Source organism: Palaemon carinicauda, unplaced genomic scaffold, assembly GCF_036898095.1.
Source record: "Palaemon carinicauda isolate YSFRI2023 unplaced genomic scaffold, ASM3689809v2 scaffold6, whole genome shotgun sequence".
NCBI classification, from domain to species: domain Eukaryota; kingdom Metazoa; phylum Arthropoda; class Malacostraca; order Decapoda; family Palaemonidae; genus Palaemon; species Palaemon carinicauda.
In genome coordinates this window covers 748,964-775,736 of record NW_027171871.1, presented here as the reverse complement: position 1 = coordinate 775,736, position 26,773 = coordinate 748,964, and the positions used below count along the sequence as shown (strand labels likewise).

Below are 26,773 nucleotides of genomic sequence, written 5' to 3'. Positions count from 1 at the left end.
CAATACTTGTATTGGACAAAGGTTTTATATCCGCATAGGAGGAAAACCAATGCAACATAGCTTGCATAAATGAACAATTCTATTAGAATTATCCCAGATAAGGTACATAGAATGAATGCTCAATTATACCAATAAATTGACACAGGTGAAGGAGACGCAAGGTTCTCAAGAACCAGTTTATTGACAGGCAATAAATAGACAGGTTAACCACAATTATATATATATATATATATATATATATATATATATATATATATATATATATATATATATATATATATACATAAGAAGAGGATAACCCAAAACTTTAAGCATAAGTATGATAGTAAAAAGAGCTTGTTTGTCTGAAAGAAAAAACATTAAATGCCACTTTTAAGATACCGAGGTATCAAAGTCATAAAAGTCTGTATTATAAATCAATGACATTAGCGTTAGAAACGCTCGGCACACATGTCTGCACTTATGCTAGGTTCACCTTCGGAAATGGAACAGTCTACATGGGCAACACAGTGCCCTCACTTAGTTTGTAGTACAGTATGTAACTACACACTCACCCTGGAATTAATCGTCCCAATTAAGACCACTGTTCCTCGCAGAGTTAAACAGTAGGGTTAACACCGCGACCCACTGCTACCACAGATCTCTTTAGTTCTTCTACTTGCTTCGCATAGTGGCGAAAGAACACTCTGGAAGACTTCCAGCCAGTGTATGAACGGAGATGTTCAAAATCCATACAATTAAAGAAATTTAAGGATGAGGCAACTTTCCTCGGATCGTGACCTGCGGGTGTATTGTCAGGATCCGCTCTGCGAATAAAATATGTGATTTTTGCTCTGAGTTGATTCAGAGATAAATTTGAGCCTGATGTTTCTCCCCTGAATAGTTGACCACCCTTGAAGTCTGAAGTTCTATGAAGATAGACCTTTAGGCATTCTACTGGACATAGAGATGCATCTTCTTTCAGAGGGCAGATTCTCCAGGGACCCCACCTGTTGGTGGGTAACTCATTCTTGGCGAGAAACGTAGGATCCGGAAACAGGTTCAGTTCTCCCCCATCCAGGAACTGAACACGACCTGCCTCTCTCGAGAGGCTACAATCTCACTAACCCTGGCCCCGGACGCGAGTGCAAAATAGGAAAATAACTTTTTGTGTCAAATCCTTTAACGCACACTCTTCATTGCTCAACAGAGAAGCGAAATGAAGAACTTGTCTAAAGACCATGAAATGGGCTTTGGAGGTGCTGAAGGTCTGAGCTTAGCACAGGCTTTCGGGACTTTATTAAAGATCTCGTTACCTAGGTCGACCTGGAAGGCATATAGAATGGGTCTTGTCAAAACAGACTTACACGCTGAAATCGTGTTAGCTGCCAATCCTTGACCATGGAGGTGGAAAAGAAAGATAAGCAGAAGTCTGTCAAGATCTCCTGCGGATTCTTCGCCTTGACAAAAGGCCACCCATTTTCTCCAAGATGACTCATATTGCCTTCTAGTAGATTTGCACTTATATTCCTCAAGGAAGTCTATGCTGGCTTTCGAAATCCCGAAACGCTTTCACACCGCTAGGGAGAGAAAATCATGAGCTGCAGGGTCCAGGTTTTCTGTAATGAAGCGCAGACAGTTGACTCCTGGACTCGCTGGGTCAGAACTGGATCTGGTAGCGGTACAAACTTCAGCTACAGTTCCAATGCCAGGAGGAACCACACGCTGTTCGGCCACTTGTGGGCCATTATTGCCGCTACCCCTTGAAGGATCTCAGTTTGTTGAGGACCCTCAACAGAAGGTTGTGAGGAGGGAACAGATAAATCTTGGACCATCTGTTCCAGTCGAGGGACATCGCGTCCACTGCTTCCGCTAAGGGGTCCTCGTACGGGGCACGTACAGGGGCAACTTCTTGTTGTCTTTCGTCGCAAAGAGGTCTATCTGCAGTTCTGGGACTGATTCAGAATGAAGGAGAATGATCCTGCGTCTAAGGACCATTCCGACTCTATCGGTGTGAACCTGGATAGAGCGTCCGCTGTCACATTGCGGACTCCTTGAAGGTGAACTGCCGACAGGTACCACTTCTTCTTTTCCGCCAATCGGAAGATGGCCAACATCACCTGGTTGAGAGGTGGTGACCTCGATCCTTGTCGATTCAAGTATCTCACACTACCTCGCTGTCCATCACCAACCTTATGTGGATTGAGTGACGCGGGGAGACTTTCTTTAAGGTAAGGAGCACTGCCCTAGCTTCTAGAAAGTTTTATGTGAAAGGTCTTGAATAGCTTGGACCAAGTCCCCTGGATTTTTTTCCGATGAGAGTGACCTCCCCATCCCTCCTTCGAGGCGTCTGAGTGAATCGTCACCGACGGGGGAGGTGGCTGAAGAAGAACCGACTTCTTTAGATGTCTGGCTTGGGACCAAGGCCTGAGAAGAGTATTTAGCCGAAGCGGCTGGTCTTCTCAGATCTCTTCGCGCGTTTGATGCATAACTTCTCCAAACTCCGATTGCATCCTTTAGCTGTGCTCTTAGCACTGGGTCTGTTACCGAAGCAAACTGGAGAGAGCGCAGTACCCTCTCCTGCTCGCGTCTTGATATCCTTTCGGAATCTAGAAGTCTCTTGACAGAACCCGCTATCTCCTTCCTTTTCTTTGCCGGGATGGAGAAACAGTGTGACAAAAGGTCCCAGTGGATTCCCAGCCACTGGAACTTTTGAGATGGAGAAAGTCGAGACTTTTTTCTGTTGATCTTGAAGCCTAGGTACTCTAGGAACTGGATCACTTGACTGGAAGCTTGCAAGCATTCTGTCTCGGATGCTGCCCACACCAACCAGTCATCCAGGTAGGCTACTACCTGAATTCCCTTTAGGCGTAATTGTTTGAGAGCTACGCTCGCAAGCTTCGTAAAAATCCTTGGGGCTATGTTTAACCCGAATGGCATGGCTCCGAAGGCGTATAGTCTTCATTGTAGCCTGAACCCTAGGTAGGGGGAGAGTCGATGGCTAATTGGAATGTGCCAATAGGCGTCTGACAAGTCTATAGAGACGGAATATGCCCTCTTGGGCAGTAAGGTCCTTATGTGTTGCAGTGTTAGCATTTTGAATTTGCAATTCACTATGAACTTGTTGAGTGGCGACAAGTCCAGAATGACTCTGAGCTTTTCCGAGTCTTTCTTGGGAACACAAAACAGCCTCCCTTAGAAATTGATGGGCTTCACCCTTCGGATCACCTTTTTTCTCCAACAGTTCTTGAACGTACTCCTCCATAACGGGGGTGGAGTGTTGGAAAAACCGAAGGCACGGGGGTGGAGTGCTGTACCAGCTCCCGCCCAGTCCATTCTTGAGTAGGCTGTGGGCCCAGGGATCGAAGGTCCACCGATCCCAAAATTTCAGAAGTCTCCCTCCTACCGGTATCACCTCACTTGGACTGCCGTCCTGAGGTCTTGCCTTCCTGACCACGACCACCCCTGAATCCCCTTCCCCTTGAGGGGCGTCTAGACGAGCCTCTGGCTGCTCCTCTAGGCTTTGCTCGAAAGGAAGTAGACTGCCCTTCGAACGCTGGGGTGAATGCCGTGGACTGTGTCGACACGGCCTGGGGTACCCACTGAAAAGTGGTCGGGGTTTGTGCCACGATCTGGGGCACTGGGGGCAATGGCAATTGCAGTTGCTGTTGCTGTCTAACAGGCTTGGCTGGCCGAGACGGTAGCCTAGTCCTCATAATCTTCCTCTTTGGTTGAGGACCCTCATCCGGGGAAGACTTTCTTTTGATAGCCAGGCCCCACTTCTGGAGAAGGTTTCTATTCTCCAAGGCGGCCTTATCAACAACTTCTTTGACCAAGTCGGTAGGGAAAAAGTCTTTTCCCCAAATGTTGGAGGAGATTAGTTTCCTTGGCTCGTGCCTCACCGTAGCCGAGGTAAACACGAACTCCCTACAAGCTCTCCTTGCCTTGACGAAGCCATAAAGGTCCTTCGTCACAGTGGCCAGATGAGTCTTGGCCACTACCATGAACATTTCATGGACCTTGGGGTCACTTGCCATCGTCTCGAGAGTAGTCTGAAGAGACATTGAGGCAGTCAGTCTTTCTTTTGTATCGAACTCTCTTCGCAAAAGAAAGTCAGACAGCTTAGGGAGGTCCTTGCCGAACTGACGTCCGGCAATATCAGCCTCCAACTTTCCAACTGAGGACGTAAGATGGACGTCCTTCCAGTCTTTGTGGTCCATAGGCAGGGCCAGCGACAAGGGTTTACACTCCTCTAGGGAGGGGCAAGGCTTGCCGGCCTCGACTGCTTTTAGTACAGCCAGAAACCCTTTCTGTAAAAAGGGGAAGGCTCTAGTAGGCGAGGACACAAAGGAAGGGAGCTTCCTGTTCAATGCGGCTACCTTTGAGTTAGAGAAGCCCCTCTCTTTCATCGAGGATGAAAGTAGAGCTTGAGCCTTAGCATGGTCCATCACTATGACCTCCTTCGGCTCTGTCTCCTCCTTTGAAGCTGGTTCCTTCCTCAGCCGGACATAACAGTCCGGATATGATGCCTTGCTGGGCCAGAATTCCACCTCCTCCAGGGGAACTGAGCCCAGCTTATCCGAGATGACGATCTTTCCAGTCGTCATCGGCATGTGCTCAGCATACCTCCATGGGTTAGCATCTGAGCACAAGGGAAGGTCTTTCACATTGAGCTTTTTCTGGGGCCCATGTGATTCTGCAAGGCACTGCATTCGCAGTTCCATTGCAGCCGCCTTCTCCTGATTCTCCTTCTGCATTTGTTGGATCATTCCAACAATAGAAGAGAGGGCCTGTCCCAGCTCTACTGGGAGACCGGCCGATGTTGAGGGAATAGGCTCCGGAATCTGAACCGGAGTAGCCGACACCTCGTCGACGTCTACCTCTACAACGTCTGGGGCTTGAACTTCATCCTGGGCTTCTGCCAGGAGGTCTTCCTCCAGACACTCGTCCACATCAGACATCCTGTCATCTAACTGGATGTCTTGCATCGCGACCGCGACTTCAGCATCCACCTGAATCTGAACTTAGGGGATCTCCTCTTGAGGCTGGGGAATCACTGCATCAGCTGATGCCTTAGGGAGAAGATACGCCCTCATCTTCTCACTTGGAAGATAAGGGCCAGAAGTGTTCTTTTGGAAGCCCCTTACCCAGGTACGAAGCTTCTTCCTAGCTATATCCCTTGATTCCTCCGTCCTAGGGGAATCAAAGGTCTCAGTAATCAGGTTAGTGCACACAGTACATACCTGAGGGTCCCAATACCGGAGATCATCCTTTGAGACAGCGTATGCTGCGTGTCTCCTACAAAACTCATGTCCGCAGAGGTTCTTGCTGCGGACGTTGCAGAAAGCACTTCCGCACTTCGGAGTGTCCTTCTGTAAAGAGAAGAAATTTCCATGAGTATCAAGTGAACTATGTATCACTGGATATGCATAGTATAGCATAACAATTCAGAAAGGAAAGACACACACTTGTGTTTCCCTCACAACCCATTGCTGCAGCCTTCCAGATAATAAAATCAAATGGTTAATCTCTTCTAGAGTAACCAATGCAAAGTTTCCAGAGGAAACAGGTGGAGCTCACACCTAAGCAATGATTTTAAAAACCTGGATAATAGACAGGAAAGAACTCACTTTCCTATCTGTAGGGCAACAGCAAAGGGATGTGCAAGAAAACACAATAGTGTTAGAACACACAGTGCTGTACCAAAACCCTTACCATAGTTTTCTTCTTACTGTATATGTTATACTGAAGAATACTAGTACAGTATAGGGGGATACGTGCCGGCCTGCACTTGCCGGCCGGCACACACCATAACTAGCTTTAAAGTATACTAGTTAACAGCTATAAGGCGGCAGCACTCTGGTTCAAATGCATGTGCCGGTCGGCAGCAACTGCCGGCCGGCAACAGCCAATGTCGGCCGGCAATGGCTGCCGGCCGGCAACTACACAAGGTAGTACCCAGCTGCCGGCCACACTCTTGGTAACCGGCAGACAAGGGCTGACATAAGCCGGCCGGCAAAGGTACAAGACCGATGCCAGCCGGCAGCAAAAGAACCAGAGGACTACACCTGCCCGGCTGCCAGCCTCATAGGCCGGCAGCCGGGTCGGGTACAGCACTAGAAGAAAAATAGAATGGATGCCAGGATAAGAGTGTACACAACCTCCAAGCTCGGCAATCCGAAAGAGTGCATATAAGGAAGGGGAGAATCTAATTCAGGCTTCCTGACCAATGCCGTCTGGCTCTACAGGCAGGCATGGATGAGGGACCAAGAGAGGTCCGGGCAGCACTCAAAAATATAAGACCCTTGCCGGCCGGCAGCTCTGCCGGCCGGCAAGGGGCTGAGTCAATTCCACATCCTAACCTATACTAGGTCCAGATGTAGAACGACGTACAGTACAGTAATGGCTAGGCCATTACGGAGAAAGAGGGGGGAGGGACAAGAGGGTCCTACCAACCTTGCTTTAGTGACAGATCACCCGCAGCCAAGAAACTTATCTTAGCCTAAGGGACATCTAAGGGGGAAGGCCAGCAATACTTGCCAGCTCCCAGAGCACCAAAGCAAGGAAGGTGTTGCTACTCCCAGGGAAAGAAACTTATCCTCCCCCGAGAACAGCAACAAGGACTAGTCTGGTAGATCACAAAAGAAGGAATCATATCCACAGAAACCTTCGGTAGTGACCTAAGGAGGCTAAGCCCCCTTTGTCTGTGTCAGGCCAGCGAGGGAGACTCTGCCCCAAGCCAGACAAACACAGACTCAGACTAAAAAATTCTGTTATTCTGGCCCTCTTTGAACCATACTACAGGAACAGGAAGGTACAGTAACACCCCAGTATAGTTTTGTCGAAAATAAATTCGGAAAAAACCACTTAGGGATAAGCCCAAGGCTTAAACAGAGGGAAAGGGATTGCATACCTTCTCCGAAGAAAAGAAAGCAACCGGGGAGTATGATAAAGTATACTAAGGCTCCATAAGCAACTTAGCCTAGGCACCAAGAGAATCGATTACATAAATCACCGAAACTCACTCGTATACTATCTTGGAAATATTCCACACAGTCTTAAATGTATAAAACATAGCCTAAAGCTTCAATAAAATTTTTATTACACTCGGAAAAACCAAAATCATGCATGAAGTACTAGGACCAAATGACTAGGCTACATGGCCTAGCGTAGGCCAGAATGGCGAATACTTCGCCAAAATAATACTAAGCACGAAAGGAAATCCTATGTAATGCTAAATAGCTAAAACTTATTAAAGCAAAACAACCAGGAATGTCGCTCTGACTAACTAAACTTATACCTAGCGAGCGACAGCGTCCAGGACGCCTCTGGTAGGCTACGGCTCTTGTATCAAAGATTAATCCTATTAATCACTAAAAATTTACCAAGAGCCTACATTTATACATAAAAGACATTATACTCAACTTATCAGAGGCCGACGAAGACGGAGAAGCCATGAAAAGTAGAATAAATCCAAGATTTGCGAGAAACACAGGAAAAAACACCGAGTTGTTAAGCTACGCAAAAAGGAATACAGATGGCGCCAGGATTGGCGCCAGGCACGCATACGAATCGGAGGATAGGGAAGCCTTGGGAGCGGCTCCCCTTTTTCTTTCCCGAATTCGTTTCTTGCCAATCCCTCCTACGAGACGAAATCTCTGTCCAGGATGCAGATTGCCATGTGGCGTGTCAAGAATACGTCCTCTGATATGTCGCGATATCCCTTTCACGAGGGATAATCGCTCCAGGAATTAGAATTCTGGTACCTTAAGGTAAATTCTCTGGGAATATCGCCGTAGTTGTAATATACCCTAGGAAGCTACCCTATAGGAACTTCCATCAGGACGACATGGCTTGAGCCCAAAAATATATATATACACATATATATGCGTGTATATACATATAGGTAGTAGGTTGGCCTGGGCACCAGCCGCCCGTTGAGATACTACCGCTAGAGAGTTATGGGGTCCTTTGACTGGCCAGACAGTACTACATAGGACCCTTCTCTCTGGTTACGGTTCTTTCCCTTTGCCTACACAGACACCGAATAGTGTGGCCTATCCTTTACAGATTCTCCTCTGTCCTCATACACCTGACAACACTGTGATTACTAGACAATTCTTCTTCACCCAAGGGATTAACTACTGCACTGTAATTGTTCAGTGGCTACTTTCCTCTTGGTAAGGGTAGAAGAGACTCTTTAGCTATGGTAAGCAGCTCTTCTAGGAGAAGGACACTCCAAAATCAAACCATTGTTCTCTATTCCTGGGTAGTGCCATAGCCTCTGTACCATGGTCTTACACTGCCTTGGGTTAGAGTTCTCTTGCTTGAGGGTACACTTGGGCACACTTTTCTATCTAGTTTCTCTTCCTCTTGTTCTGTTAAAGTTTTTATATTTTAAATAGGAAATATTTATTTTAATATTGTTACTATTCCTAAAATGTTCTATTTTTCCTTATCTCCTTATTTCCTTTCCTCACTGGGCTATTTTCCCTGTTGGGGCCCCTGGGCTTATAGCATCCTCCTTTTCCAACTAGGGTTGTAGCTTAGCATTTAATAATAATAATAATAATAATACCTTTTTATACATTTATATCTATATCTATATATATATATGTATATGTATATATATATATATATATATATTTATATATTTATACATATGTATATATATGTGTGTGTGTATATACTGTACATTTATATATATATATATATATATATATATATATGTGTGTGTATACATATATATATATATATATATATATATATACACATATATGTATATATATATGCTATATTTATATAAATATGTATATATATATACATATATATGCGTGTATAAACATATACCTTTTTATATATTCATATCTATATATATTCATATATAAATATTTACATATATATTTATACATATGTGTATATATGTGTGTATATACTGTTCATTTATATATATATATATATATATATATATATATATATATATATATACATATATGTATATATTTATATAAATATGTATATATACATACTGTATATATATATATATATATATATATATATATATATATATATATATATATGTGTGTGTGTGTGTGTGTGTGTGTGTAAGTGTGTGTGTGTTTGTGTGTGCTTATATATGTATATGTATGTATATATACACATATATATATATGTGTGTGTGTGTGTGTACATATCTATATAAATATGTATATATATATATATATATATATATATATATATATATATATATATATACTGTATATATATATATATATATATATATATATATATATATATATATATATATATATATATGCGTATATATACATATACCTTTTTATATAATTATATCTATATAAATATATATATATATATATATATATATATATATATATATATATATATATATATATATATATATATATATATATACACACACATATATATATATATATATATATATATATATATATATATATATATTTATATATATATATATATACTGTGTGTGAGGGGTGGAGAATTTATATGCATAAAAATAAGCACATGTAAATAAATTATTTATCTTTTTCTGGTAAACTTTCCATAAACTTTGAAAGAATTTACGGTAATAAACAAAAGTAAGTAATTTCAAATTCAGGCAAAAAACTTTGCTCCTGAGGTTAAAGTATCCTAACTATTGTTATCTAGTATGTTTCAGTTTCGCTCATTCCATTTAAATACCTCTGGCTTAATGTAAATCAAGTGATTATTCTCAGTATCCTGGCATTACAGCAACAGGGGTCATTGATTCCTCGAAGAGATTATGTATAATTATAACTTCTTATAACAATAATCTCTTGGTAAAAGATATTTTCGGGAAGATATTTCACCATCCCAAGGACACAAGAATTTTATAAATACATAAGACTTCATTTAATCATAGTTTCTAAGGTTTCTAATTTTAGTAAATTTTAATGTAAAAGAAATAAAAACATGATAGATCTAAATATTTGTTTATGAAATTTAGATGTTAGAATTCATAAGATGTTATTTTATAACGTTCCCTTCGAATATTGCTGAAAGAGGATAATTATCTCTTTATCACAACTTTTTGATGAGATTATTTCTCCGGTCTGATATAATGCGATACATAGCCAACAACGCAAAGGGACCAAACTGTTGTCTAAAAAAATATGTGCTTCAACTCTTATCCTGCAATTTTTAGAAAAAGCTTACATATACAAATATTTATTACTATTACTGCCTAAATTACAGCCCTTGATGAAAAAGCAGGATGGTACAAGCATAAGGGCTCTAATTTGGAAAGCAGCCTAGTTCGAAGAGGAAATAGAGAGGTAAACTATTTAAGAGAAACGAAAACAAAAAATTGGATATATTAATATCAATAACAATATTGAAATAGATCTGTCATATAGAAACTACGATGTGGGACTTATGTCAACCTGTTCTACAGAAAATCATTTGCAACAAGTTTGAACTTTGTCAGTTTCACTGATTCAACAGCCAAATTAGGAAATCATTCCACAATGAAATCTGGTGGTAGCTAAAATAAAACTTTTAGAACACTGTTTATTATTGAACCCTATGATGGAGAAGGCAAGACTGTTAGAACTATCTGCATACCCAGAAATACCCACTGGATGGTACAGGCTGGGATGATGGAAAATCTTATGCAATATGTACGAAGGATTTTCTAGTATTTTAGCCATTCACACTAACACAAAGAGTTACCAAACCTTTAAATCTTTGGAGATATCTATACAAAAATGAGGTCTCGTTTCCCATTTCCTCCTTTTGGCCAAGAACTGTTTTTTCTTTAGAGTTTGAGATACTTAGAATTTATATACTCCAGAGTCTGTTTTTGAACTGGCATAGGAACCACTGAAAGGTGCACCACCTTATTGTGCTTTCTTTGCAGCAAAACCATTTGACAATTGATTTAAATCAATGCAAAATATTAGTATTAGTTCCTAATGTGTGTGTATAAAGGAGTTCGGCTGTTACGCATTACGAGATGGTGTCGGGTGTCTCATCTCTTCTTCAGACAAGAAGTGGATGGAAGTAGTCAGAGCTAGCTCTATTTACACTGCTCGGTGGGTTTGTTTAGTCGGGCTTTATCAAGTATTAGTTCCCATTGTCGGTTTTCAACACCTGAATAATTCGATTTATAAGCAATTGCTTTTTAACATATAAATTTGCTAAAATTCCTTCATTACAACCCCAAAATCATTAGACTTAGATACATCGAAATGCTACTATCAATGTATGGTTTTAATGTCTTTTTGTAAATCTTTTGAGTATGGCTTGGGGTCTGAAGCCTTTATCAGGTATCATGCGTATTGAAAATTATTTCAAATTGACTCAAGGAATATGAAATAGGTGAACATATACTACAGCACAAAATCATCTTAAATCATAAAATTCCATCATGCCCAATCAGTCGGCTAACACTGTATTGCATTTTATTGCTTTTTAAATTAGTAGACACTTATCTATTCATTAAAGAAGAAATTCCTATTACATTCACCTTGCAGATCGATTTCCAGCGGTACAATTAGTTTAAAAGTCCTCCTACATTCAGGGGAAATTGTTCGTCAGACCTCTTTAGTGTCACTATGATAACACTGATAAAGGGTTTAGGGTAGAATGGCTGTGAGATCTTAACAGAAAGACAGGCTGGACTTGACTGTTTTATTAATGCAACAATAACAATATGAAACAACGGCAATCTTAAACAGGTTTTACTATTATCAGTGTGAGAGAGAGCGAGATAAAAAAAAGAGTAACCGCATTACAATAAGGTGTAGGAAATACATGTGTATTACATGGCTCCCCCCCCCCCGCCCCTTAAACAGACATACATGTGAAATAGGGTGCCCTACCTTAGAGAGGTACTCTATGCAGATTTTAGGCGATCAATGAAGACCCAGTTTTCTTTGCCACGAATGTTAATTAAGAAAGTCTTAGGTTTGTAATGGATAACAAAGAAAGGGCCTGTGTAAGGGGCTGTCAATGGTGGCTTGCAAATGTCAGTGCACTCAAAGACATGTGTTATGTAGTTTTCATTTTTCAGTATGTGTTTCTTCATTGGCGGCAGGGAGTAAATTGTCCCACAACTTGATGTAGGCGCTAGAGATTGTCAGAGGAGTTTGCAGACAGAAAATATTCAGCAGGGACCATCAACACCATTTCAGCTGCTGAGACATCCAAGGCAACATTAGGAGTGGTCCTCAATCCAAAGATGACCCAGGGAACCTGAGTAAACCAGTTAGAGTCATTGTAATTAGTGAGTTGCTGTCTTTGGTTGATTGGAGAATTTTATTCCTAAGGATCCTCAAACCAACAAAGGCCCGCATCCAGCCCCACACAGCTGAGCCAACTCGGCCACTTGATCATGTGGAAAGGATGCTGTAAATAAGGACTTTATCATACAAAGATAAGCCTATTTGAATCAAGATTATAGGAATGCTGTTCATGAAATTGATAAGAAGTCAGCTTGATCTCCAAGCTATGTAATTTTCTCAAGACAGCTTTGATAAATTAAAGTCAAGGTATTAGACGAAGGGAATCATTTTGTGCTTATAACATCTGCTCGTGTAATTTTTCCCAGCAAATTAAAAGAGAATACATTTTGGGAAAATGAGTATATCCTACTTTCATGACTAAATTTTGGAAAGCTACGTTGTTCTGCGACTGAGCAACATTTTATATGATTCGTCAATGAAACAAATTTTTTCAAAGGTTTTGCAAGAATATAATAGTGCCCTCATTTACCTCAATACAGCTTATTTTTTTACTCAATTAGCTAAACTCTCATTGAATGTGGTGAAACACTGGGGAATATACAACCACATATGATAACTTTCTTCAAACTGTAAACCCTCGTGCACCAGCTTTGCACGAGGCCAAGTTACAGAACTGAGAAACAAACTTACTTAAGAGACATCTGCCGTTTACCTTTGATTCAAACTATATTTCCTGCACCGATTCTTTTGGGGGTGATGCCACACGGGTTCACAAAGACTCAGTTAAAAAGTTTGACATATATTTAATATTTAAACTACACAAACAAAAATCATCAGAGTTATGTTAAAGAGCGAACATTAACAGTACCACAAATGAACAAAATTTTTGTTACTTGATAAAAATTAAACAAATATCAAACGGGGTTACAGAGTATTCTTATAGGAACATTGCTGCAACAATGCGATGGTTCACGAGGTGATGATGGTGGTCGGATTCAGGAGAATATCTTTTAAGTACTTACCTTTTGGAGTCCGCTGGTAGAAGCCCGCCCGCGTCACATTTCCACCCTGGAAGAGAACTCGGGAGGAGTACAATGTTGTCACATTTACAAATTTGCAAGGGTTACGTAACAAACATCAAGTAATTTAGTTGTAACCCAACATACAAAAAAAAGGGGTTTCGCCCAGATGGCAAGTTTACATTACTGGCATTTGCCCTTACAATAATCAAACAATATATATATAATCTCCACATGAAGAAGTTTGACAACAATGGGATGATACGTTATCTTATCTGATCTACATGGATAAAATTTGCAAAAAAGGTAGCTTATTACTTTAAATATTATTATACTAATTCATACAAACTCATTGATATAGTTAATATAATAAAACTACTTCTGTCGAGGAAAAAAATCACATTTAAACATATATTCATAGAAACTGGGAAATACCTTAGAAAACAAATACTCGTAAAACGAAGAATATTTTTATTCAAGGGGAATAAATGTAAATTTTTGACATTGTCTTCAAGGTGTTATGTGATCATCAGTGTTTACTGTTACCATCATTAATTATCTATTATGGAAAGTTAATATTCTTCATACCTTTCGTTACTAATTGTGGGAAATAATTCCAGGAAAGTCTCCCCACTCTGATTTCCATACCCGGGTATAGAGGAATAGAGATCAAACACTCTCGCACTAAACAAACCAGAGAATCGCAATGAACACGGTTTGCTAATCATACACACATCCAAGTCCAAATACATACTGGGACTGTCAAGCCCGATATCCCCTTGATGTTTGGACGCTGCTCATGGCATATAGCAGTAAATCCCATTCAAGTGGACTTGAAAAATTACGTTAACAAGAGACAGTGGCGCAAAATGTGTTAGGAGGAGCAGTACTGTAAAAGTTAAGTGTTTTAAGGGCTACCAATAGGCAATACTATTGAACAATACAGTAAGAGATTGGCACCGATAACTTTACCTCTGACACAAACATAAAACTCACCATAGTCATATCTCATTTAGAACCACGAGGTTATGAATTTCTTCATATATTCATGATTGACCTTACTCAAAGCAATGCAACTCATTGTCTCATATGATAATAATAAATAATCAACCTTTGCAAGCACTTTGTTAACATTACTTGACCTCAAATTTATGCTACACGAGTAGGGAAAATGGCTAGTTTTGGATCCATATAGCGATAAGGAAATCAATCCACAAGGGTGTCCCCCCAAACCTAACTCCAGCCCCTCCCTTAACCTCACTGGCTATCTCTAACCTAACTCCACCCCCCTTCTCTTAACCTCATTGACTACCCTTACCGTATCTCTCTCTCTCTCTCTCTCTCTCTCTCTCTAACCTAACCTAACCTAACCATTCAATCTTAAACCTAACCTAAACATTCAATCTTAAACCTAACCTAACCCATCAAGTGAGTGAAAAAATGGTTCGATCCCCTGGCTGGCCAGAAGCTATTGTCTCTGGGTGGTTCCACCTTGGGTCTCGGATCCTGAGATATGAGAGTGAATCCAGACATCAAGATAATATATGTGTGTGTATATGTATATGCATTGGTTAAACTTCACCCTATTAATTAAGATTAAATGGCTAAACATCACCCCTTTTTGAAGATGATATGGCTAAACTTCACCCTTTTAATGAATATTATAAAAGGCCAGACACGGAGTGAATCCAGACATCAAGATAATATATGTGTGTGTATATGTATATGCATTGGTTAAACTTCACCCTATTAATCAAGATTAAATGGCTAAACATCACCCCTTTTTCAAGAGTATATGGCTAAACTTCACCCTTTTAATGAATATTATAAAAGGCCAGACACGGTATTAAAATTTTGTTTACAATGTTGATATCTCATTTATAACATAAAGACTTAAAGACTGAATACGATATTCCAATGATGGATGTAAGATTTCAACTCCCCCTTTCACTTATCCATATTGCATAAGGGAGACTATATTAGCAAACACTCCTAGAATCATAACTGATGCAGGTCTAAAGAGGATGAATGCAGTATAAACTGGCTCTTATGATAAAAGGAAGGAGTGTTTCAAGTCGAAATATACGATAAATGATTATTTTAGCTAAAAATTAGACACAATCATCTCAGCTAGTCATCTGTAAAATAGCTAACTTCATAACATTAGAATAGATAAAGACAAATAACATTAAATCAAGAAACCTTCAATAACATACACAAACGATAAAGTTATATAAACATATGTAAATTACAGACATAATTAATTAAGATACAATAATGATGTCGCTATAGATTAAAAGTGTTTAAACGCTTACTGGATATCTCTGGGGGTAACACCATATCTATGAAAAAATATGATATAATTTTCAGGTGACTTAGCTACGTAAAAGGACACCCCTACTTAACTTTCAATCGCTCCCCCTCCTTAAAATTATTCTCTCTGGATGTAAAAGAAATAGGGCTACCGTGGTTTTGTTTCCCTTTCCAAACATGTAATTGGTAAAAAGGAGTGTGTTTTAATGAATAGAAGATCAATCTCATATATTAATCTATATGAAGAAATTAGGTTAGGTTAGGTTTAAGATTGAATGTTTAGGTTAGGTTAGGTTTAAGATTGAATGGTTAGGTTAGGTTAGGTTAGGTTGGGTTAGGTTAGGTTAGAGAGAGAGAGAGAGAGAGAGAGAGAGAGATACGGTAAGGATAGTCAATGAGGTTAAGAGAAGGGGGGTGGAGTTAGGTTAGAGATAGCCAGTGAGGTTAAGGGAGGGGCTGGAGTTAGGTTTGGGGGGACACCCTTGTGGATCGATTTCCTTATCGCTATATGGATCCAAAACTAGCCATTTTCCCTACTTACACGAGGTGCGAGTTAAAAGCAGTATATAATCTTAACCTAAGAATGGCATTTATTTACACAAAGTATCACAGGAATGTTCACCTAACTGACACAAAAATGAACTGCAAAGCTACCTAACGGAAATTTGAATGAGAAGTGAACAAATGGGATATGAAACAAAATGCTTTGATAAAACGTTAATGGCAAAAAAGGGTTAATTCCATAATCAACTGGTTGAACCAACCTTGCAATCGAAGTTAAAATGGTGGAAACCATAACACAAGAGTACAATTGAATGAATTAAATAAGTTTTCCTTAAACAAAATCAAAATCAAACACGGGGAAAACCATTGAGAGTATAATTTGTATGATACCGGACATGCCACTTAGATTAAGCCAGATGACTACAGACATGATATCCTTGCTAAATGTGCACAAAACATGTAATTACCTAAAGAGGTTTTGTAAAATGGCCAAATTAAGCACTAATGAGCACTCACACTCTTGAGGCTTCATCCGTGTTGGTTTTTGGTTCGTCATGGAGGACCACGTTGAGTCTTGCTTAAGGATCTGAAGCCCTAATAATTACAGTATAAGGGAGGCCCATTTCCCATTAACCCACGAAGTCAGCTTCTGTTGGGCCTGTTGAGTATGACCATATTCAGGACCCTGAACTCATGGCTGTTAAAAAGAGACCGTCCATGAAAATTCTGGTTTCAAAGTGTGGCGATTCACTTCGCCTAATACGACCTGCTGCTGCTGGGTCACTTCTTGAAGTGACCCAGTGACCCGTTGAATCTTCTCGGAAGTTCCTGCCACTGAGCCTTGGACATCGTCAACTGGACGATAGTTCTTTTCTCTTTCTTTATTTTTCACGTAGGTGCTGAATGGTACTCATATAAGTACAAGGAGTATTCTTGCAGCTCCAGGGGAAAGTAATTACAAAATAATCCAACGGTCTGGCAATAAAAAATTTTTATACATACAAAAGAATTGACGTTCATGGGCTGCTACAGTAACAATCCTAGCTAAACAGACTTATAAATAGGTACAGAGATGTAAATAATTACAAGCTAGAACTAATTAGCTTCAACTACAAAGTTGGAAGGAGGTTATGTTTCATCCCCTGTTTGTGTGTTTGTTTGTGAACAGCTTCTTGGCCACAATTTTAATCGATCAGTAATGAAACTTGCGGGAATAAACTTATATGTAAAAGGATGGAAATTATTATATTTTAGAAGTTGAAGGTCAAAGGTCAAGGTCACGGTCAAGCAAAATGTCCAATTCACGTAAGCATCCATAAGTTTAGACATCATTGTCGCACATATTTCAAACTTGGTTCATATTTAAATATAAAAAAACACACGCCAATTAATACATGTTAAGGTCAAAGGTCAAGGTCAAGAAATAAGCTGCTGTGTCAGAGGTATGCGCTCTACTGAGTGCCCCTCTAGTTAGTTATGCAAATCAAAGAGTTACTTAAACACAAATCAATCAATTTAAACATCCTATGTTACATGAGCGTTTGTGGACAGAACACAACCTAACCCATCAGCACTTTGCATCGCTAAAAATACACACGTTGGAGCTCAAGAAGCTGAAACAGTATTATCTAAAGAGGAGTGAGAGGATGAAAGCAATGACAGTATAGAGGAATGATGAACATGTTAGCTGAATTGAATAATAAAGGTGTAACGAATTAAATTTAAAAAGGAAACAAAGGAAAATTGTGGTGCGCAAAATTCAGGGAATAATAAATGGAAAAAATGGAATAATGGGAATGACTAAAATGGAGCGTGGAAAGAATTTCAACACTAATCGACTTTTCAACAACAACCGCTACTTTATTCTACTACTACTAGCTACTACAAATCAACTAATAATGAATTAGGGTAGCAATATGTGGTTGAACATTAACGATTATCAAATTATATTTAGGCAATGATATAATATTTTACAGGCTGTATCAAAAAACTTCATTTAATCTCTTTCCACAACCCCTAAAATAGAAATAACTTCCTTATTTCTTATCACCCAGTGAAGGACTGTTACGAAGGGAAGGGGAAATTCCTCTCCCCACCCTCCCTTCCCTTGAAAATGTGTAATAAATGGGCCGCTCCCCAAAATAAATTAGTGAATGACAAATAACTAAATTATATATATATATATATATATATATATATATATATATATATATATATATATATATATATATATACATATATATATATATATATATATATATATATATATATATATATATATATATACTGTATATGTATATATACAGTATAGATATATAAATATATATATATATATATATATATATATATATATATATATATACAGTGTATATATAAATATACATATAATATAAAATTTATACATATATATATATATATATATATATATATATATATATATATATATATATATATATATATATATTTACCTACATATACATATACCCAGGCATTTCCCCCAATTTTTGGGGGTAGCCGACATCAAACAAATGAAACAAAAAAGGGGACCTCTCCTCCCTACGGTCCTCCCAGCCTGACAAGGGACTCAACGAGTTCGGATGGTACTGCTATGGTGCCACAGCCCACCCTCCCCGTTACCCACCACATATGAAGCTTCATAACGCTAAATCTCCTACTGCTGCTACCTCCGCGGTCAACCAAGGCACCGGAGGAAGCAGCAGGGCCTACCGGAACTGTGTCACAATCGCTCGCCATTCATTACTATTTCTAGCACGCTTTCTTGCCTCTCTTACATCTATCCTCCTATCACCCAGAGCTTCCTCCACTCCATCCATCCACCTAAACCTCGGCCTTCCTCTTGTACTTCTCCCATCAACTCTTGCATTCATCACCTTCTTTAGCAGACAGCCATTTTCCATTCTCTCAACAAGGCCAAACCACCTCAACACATTCATATCCACTTTAGCTGCTAACTCATTTCTTACACCCGTTTTCACACTCATTACTTTGTTCCTAACCCTATCTACTCTAGAGACACTAGCCATACTCCTTAGACACTTCATCTCAAACACATTCAATTTCTGTCTCTTCGTCACTTTCATTCCCCACAACTCTGATCCATACATCACAGTTGGTACAATTACTTTCTCATACAGAACTCTCCTCACATTCATGCCCAATCCTCTATTGTTTACAACTCCCTTAACTTCCCCCAACACTCTGCATCCTCCATTCACTCTCTGACGTACATCTGCTTCCACCCCACCATTTGCTGCAACAACAGACCCCAAGTACTTAAACTGATCCACCTCCTCAAGTAACTCTCCATTCAACATGACATTCAACCTCGCCCCACCTTCCCTTCTCGTACATCTCATAACCTTACTCTTACCCACATTAACCCATAACTTCCTTCTTTCACACGCCCTTCCAAATTCTGTCACTAATCGGCCAAGCTTCTCTTCTGCATCCGCAACCAGTACAGTATCATCTGCAAACAACAACTGATTTACCTCCCATTCATGGTCATTCTCGTCTACCAGTTTCAATCCTCGTCCCAGCACTCGAGCATTCACCTCTCTCACCACTTCATCAACATACAAGTTAAACAACCACGGTGACATCACACATCCATGTCTCAGCCCCACTCTTGCTGGAAACCAATCGCTCACTTCATTTCCTATCCTAACACATGCTTTACTACCTTTGTAGAAACTTTTCCATATAACCTCATCACATTCCACATTGATTCCCTATCAACTCTCTCATATGCATTCTCCAGATCCATAAACGCAACATACACATCCTTACCTTTTGCTAAATATTTCTCGCATATCTGCCTAACTGTAAAAATCTGATTCATACAACCCCTAACTCTTCTAAAACCACCCTGTACTTCCAAGATTGCATTCTCTGTTTTATCCTTAATCCTATTAATCAGTACTGTACCATACACTTTTCCTACTACACTCAACAAACTAATACCCCTTTAATTACAACACTCATGCACATCTCCCTTACCCTTATATAGTGGTACAATATATGCACAAACCTGATCTACTGGAACCATTGACAACACAAAACATATTAAACAATTCCACCAACCATTCAACTACAGTCACACCTCCTTCCTTCAACATCTCAGCTCTCACGCCATCCATACCAGATGTTTTTCATACTCTCGTTTCATCTAGTGCTCTCCTCACTTCCTCTCTTGTAATCTCTCTCTCATTCTCATCTTCCATCACCGGCACCTCAACACCTGCAACAGCAATTATATCTGCCTCCCTAATATCCTCAACATTCAGTAAACTTTCAAAATATTCCGCCCACCTTTTCCTTGCCTCCTCTCCTTATATATATATATATATATATATATATATATATATATATATATATATATATATATATATATATATATATATATATATATATATAATGTGTTTGTGTGTTGTGTTTATATGAAGGCGTCAAATGATAACACAATGAAATATGGCAACTCAATTTGTAATATTTGTATGCACTCGCCAAGGTTGGACAAGGCTCCGCCCATTTCCTAGAAGGAGTTAGCATAACACCTTATCTGTTTTGTCACGGTGACACCAGAGACATCTGACAAACGATTTCCCCCGAGTGTCGAAGGACTTATGAATTTAACTGTAGAAAAACAAGGGAAGACTGGCCATGGTTTAGTGAGAGATTTTGCAAAGGTAGCAATACATGCTAGAGGCTCCAATAGTCACTTGGCAAGGAAATTTTTTTCTTTCTTTGGATATTAATCAGTAAAGGTAATTTATTCGAAAATATAGGAAAGGAAAGAGGGTATTTTTACTCAATTGTTGAGACTAGTGAAGTGTTGTTGTGGTGAGAAGAGCTTAATTATCGTTCTGGTTGCTTATTCCGGTACAGAAAGCAACGTAAAATTCTACTCGTCAAGTTTTAATGTATAGTTATCTACCCAAAATTTAGTTCAATTTAGCAGACTGAGGGCATCAGTTTGTGATTGAATTTAGAAAATGTGAACCTAGAAATGATAATGCATAAATATTCAAAGGATTAATTATATATAGAATAATAGTGGCAACGACAGGCACTATAATTAATACTAGTGATATTTCAAAAGCCTAAGCCAGGGTTTTGTGTTTCGGTGTTTCAATATTGTCAGGTGAAGACTATCCGTTTAAATAAGATTTTGAAAGATAATTTGAAATTTATGAAACTGTTGAAAGCAAAGGTAACTAGGAAAAATATTCAAATAATAATGAAGGTGTTTCCTAACAGATATACTAGGGGATATTAATGTATTTTGAAATTAAGTACAAAAAAGGGAAATTTATCCAGGAAATCTTACCATATTCAATTTATTTTAGCGAGGCAGATTTGCACCGACTCGCAGGGGTTGCCCTTTTAGCTCGGAACAGTTTCCTGATCGCAGGTTGGTTGGTCAAGATAATTCTAACCAAACAGATGGCAGGAAACTTCTCCGAGCTAAAAGGACACCCATGCGAGTCGGTGCAAATGCGCCCCAGTAATAAGAATTTAGTATAGATAATGTTCGCACATATATTTCCTTAACTTAATAAAATTGCAACAGATTCTAATAGTTGTGAAAGAAGCTGATCCAAAGGAAATAATGAGTTAATTAGGTTGTTATTAAGAGGAGAGATTCAAGACCGTCACGATATTTAGGGTAAATAATGAATATAATAATAATGATAAAAATAATAAGATTACCTTAATAAGAATAGCTTAATAATAATAATAATAATAATAATAATAATAATAATAATAATAATAATAATAATAATAATAATAGTAATGATAACATTATTAATATTAATAATATTTTAATAGTAAAAATAATAATAATATCAATAATACTGTTATAGTTTTTAGAATAATCTATTGTTAATTTTTTCTCATTGCTTATTTATTTCCTTATTTAATTTCCTCGTCGGGCTATTTTTCCCTGTTGGAGACCTTGGGCTTACAGCATCTTGTTTTTTTAACTAGGGTTGTAGCTCGGGTCGCATGCACTAGTGTGTGTGTATATATATATATATATATATATATATATATATATATATATATATATATATATATATATATATATATAGTAAAAGAATAAGACCGAACTAAGGAAAAAGTAATGAAAAGGAATAAATCTAAACCATTGCCACGATAAGGATCAAGGAAACAACTCCCGAGATATCAAAAGTAGAAAGGCTACTGCACCAACTCTAAAATAAATTACATGAGATCAAACAGCTTCCCTATATGGTTACCACTACTGTAAATACCCGAGCATACAACATTCATTAAGATATTTAACGACGATTGTGGTTGTAGTACTCAAGTTATATTAAGGCATTTAGAAAAATTTAAAATATATCGAGAGGATGATTCTGCAGAACTTGGAACTAAAGAAATGGTCGGTATTTGAGAAAATAGTCGCCAATTAAAAGGCATTTTGACTTTCATAAACGTCAAAATGCCGAGTCAACCAAATAAATAATGGAAGTCAAAAAATTTACCGTTCGGATGACGAGCAAAAATAAATTTAAAATCTAACATTCTGATGAATTTATTTTCTCATTTAGATAACTTTACAAAAAAGCATTTCAGGAATCAAACAAATATTCCATTCAACGCATAGCAACATAAAAACCATTGAGAGTATATTAATTTATATTCCATTATTCGAGTATTTGAAGATTGGGCTGAAGCCAAGGTCACCTGTAATAGACGACCACATGAAGCAAAATATACTTTGATACTACAGCTTCAGTGATGCGTTTCTTGTCTCTCGTTGTATTTGACAACAGACGTGAATGACAGGAAACTCCGACATTGTAGTCATTCAGGAAGATTAACAAGTTGAATGAAATATTTGAAAGCGGACGGGGTCCAGTGATTACGTTCCCCTTTGCATCTGGAAATATACAAAAAGAGAAGAATGGAATTTCCCTGCATAGATACTTAAGCCAATATAATACGATTCTAGTGGTGTATCCAAAATCATTCAATTATCTGACCTTGTAAATATTATGTACTGAGTTATATTATACTATACTCAAGTTTTTTTAATGAGGTGCATTTGCACCGACTCGCAGCGGTGCCCTTTTAGCTCGGAAAAAATCCTGCTATCTGATTGGTTAGAATTATCTTGTCCAACCAATCAGTGATCAGGAAACTTTTCTGAGCTAAAAGGGCACCCATGCGAGTCGATGTAAATCTGCCTCACTAAAAAGAATCAACTATAGTGTACCTGGGCTGTCAAAAATGACTCATAAATATTTAGATAGATTTGCATTCGCACATACACAGATTCAACCCTTTCCACCCCCTCCCCTTTTATAACAACCCGCTGGTACGACAATTTGTGGGAAATTGTGCTTTCCGAGTGAACCTCTTTGGGTACTCCCTCTCTCCGAGGTATGGCTATTCTCTTCCTCTGAGTGTGACGATATATATATATATATATATATATATATATATATATATATATATATATATATATATATATATACTGTATATATATATATATATATATATATATATATATATATATATATATATACATATATATATATATATATGTGTGTGTGTGTGTGTATGTATTATGTATATTATATATATACATACACATATATATGTATATATACATATATATATATATATATATATATATATATATATATATATATATATATATATATATATATATATCTTTGGCTTCAGCTTTTCGCATTCCTATAAAGGGGTCGCTGTTTCTAGTCGGCCTTCTCCATCTTCCTCTGCCGTGTACATCTTCTTCACTTAGATTCTTTTCCTTCATGTCATATATATATATATATATATATATATATATATATATATATATATATATATATATATATATATATATATATATATATATGTTATGCAGAACATCGATGACAAATGCAGCCCTTTCTAGTCCGAATCTGGACAAAGGCCTCAGACGTGTCAATCCATGTCTAGGGGTAGGACAATTTTCATCACCACGCTGACCAGAGTGAATTGGTGATGGTGGAAAATATTTGTCTAATCGCTCACAGTAACCAACCGAGTGTGGGTGAACCTTATATACTGTATGTATATAAAGTATATATATATATATATATATATATATATATATATATATATATATATGTGTGTGTGTGTGTGTGTGTGTGTGTGTGTGTGTATCATCATCATCATCATCTCCTACGCCTATTGACGCAAAAGGCCTCGGTTAGGTTTTGCCAGTCGTCTCCATCTTGAGCTTTTAAATCAATACTTCTCCATTCATCATATCCTACCTCACACTTCATACTCCTGAGCCATGTAGGCCTGGGTCTTCCAACTCTTCTAGTGCCTTGTGGAGCGCAGTTGAAGGTTTGGTGAACTAATCTCTCTTGGGGAGTGCGGAGAGCATGCCCGAACCATCTCCATCTACCCCTCACCATGATCTCATCCACATATGGCACTTGGGTAATTTCTCTTATAGTTTCCTTTCTAATCCTGTCCAGCGATTTAACACCTAATTTTCCTTCTGAGGGCTTTGTTTTCAAATCTACTAAATCTGTTGGAGTTTGTTCAATTGTCATACCATGACTCATGTCCCTACAGTAACACTGATCATACTAAACTGATAAATAGTCTGATTTTTATATGTAATTTCAGGTGATTTGATTTCCAAATTTAACTTAACCTAACCATTGTCTGATTTTCTTTTTTTAATCTTCCATTAAACAAATTCTAAGAACCCTATATTAGCAATCATAGTTCCTAAGTATTTAAATGATTCTACTTCATTAATCTTTTCTCCTTCCAGTGATATTTCATCTTCCATTGCATATTCCGGTCTCATCATCTTTCTTCTATTTATATTGAGCCCAACCTCATGAGATATTTCATGCATTCTGGTAAGCAAGCATTGCAAGTCCGGTGAAGTTTTGCTAATAAGGGCAGCATCATCAGCATTCTAGGTCCACTAATTTTCTTTTCCACCATCCCTAGCTGTTCTGTGCATTACAAAATCCACGAGGAGGATATATATATATATATATATATATATATATATATATATATATATATATATATATATATATATATATATATATATATATATATATAAATATGAATATAAATATACATATATATATGTATATATATAATGAAAAACAGCCACAACAATTGCAGCTGTTTCAAGGTTGCTGCTGGACAAAGGCCTCAGACATATCAATCCATGTCTAGAGATATGCCAGTTTTCATCACCACGCTGGCCAGTCCGGATTGGTGATGGTAGGAGACATTCGCCATATATATACAGTATATATATGTATATATATATATATATATATATATATATATATATACATATATATATATGTGTGTGTGTGTGTGTGTGTGTGTGTAGGTATGTATGAATATATACCTTTACTTATGTAACATAATTTGTTTATTTAGCTCATATACATTCTATTAGGAGAAAATAGACTTATTATTTTAAAACCCATATAGAAACGAAAAAATATATAAATCAATAGTGTCTATTTTCAAACCAAGATTTATAATTAGAATGGAAATATTAAAAATTTTTGTAATCAATCATATCGGGAGAGTCGCTATTTTTATTTCACTTTTCGGATGTTATTTCTCAACTATGATTTTACATTATTAAATATCAATAACGAACACAATACATATATCATGAATCGATCACATATTTACTCTTAAGATTCGAAACCTCAAGAGTAATACAATCTCTCTCTCTCTCTCTCTCTCTCTCTCTCTCTCTCTCTCTCTCTCTCTCTCTCTCTCTCTCTCTCTCTCTCTATATATATATATATATATATATATATATACATACATATATATATATATATATATATATATATATATATATATATACACACATATATATATATATATATATATATATATATATATATATATATTTATATATATATATATATATATATATATATATATATATATATGTATGTATATATATACATATATATATATATATATATATAGAGAGAGAGAGAGAGAGAGAGAGAGAGAGAGAGAGAGAGAGAGAGAGAGAGAGAGAGAGAGAGAGAGAGTAACAGGAAGTAGACCTTAGATTATTTACTTTCATAATTCAATCATATTAATAATATAGTAATGATTGAACTATAATTGTTAGCTTGCGCATAGATAATAACACACCAGTTTTTTTCTTTCGGCGTGAATGTCTATTTCCATTTCAGTTACCTTTTATAATATGAAAATATTTTATTTATAAATGAATATAAATCAACAAAAGGATAAATATAAGCAGGGACAACGTTACTGGTCAATGAAATTTGGGCAAAGTACATTACTAGTGAAGAGCATAAGAAAAAAAAAAACACACACACACATATTAAGATCCATTCTAGTCCAAGGAGAAGTTAAGTGTTTCATTGCCCCTAATGAACATGATAAGTTGATGTAGCCTATGTGGCACGAAAAAAAGACGTTTTTATAAGTGGCACAAAGGGGTTACTGGCCAAAGATACTTAAGCAGGGATAGGGATGACGTAGCTTCTCAAGATCTGATCTCTTCATCTCAGCTATCCAATGGATTTACTTATTTTACTTACTTTGATGGCTGCTTTTCCGGTCCCATACAGCAGGGGAACCCCACTCTCTACAGGACCTCCACTGTCGTTTTACCTT

General features: G+C 37.6%; 1 long non-coding RNA gene across 1 annotated transcript; it reads right to left on the bottom strand.

Annotated features, from left to right (window-relative positions):
- Positions 1 to 11,859: 11,859 nt before the first annotated feature.
- LOC137637246 (uncharacterized) lies at positions 11,860 to 16,982 on the bottom strand. The gene is made up of 3 exons (XR_011043494.1): positions 16,531 to 16,982; positions 13,250 to 13,295; positions 11,860 to 12,237 (listed from the first exon to the last, which is right to left on the bottom strand). It is a non-coding gene; the product is annotated as an uncharacterized lncRNA (long non-coding RNA).
- Positions 16,983 to 26,773: the final 9,791 nt, after the last annotated feature.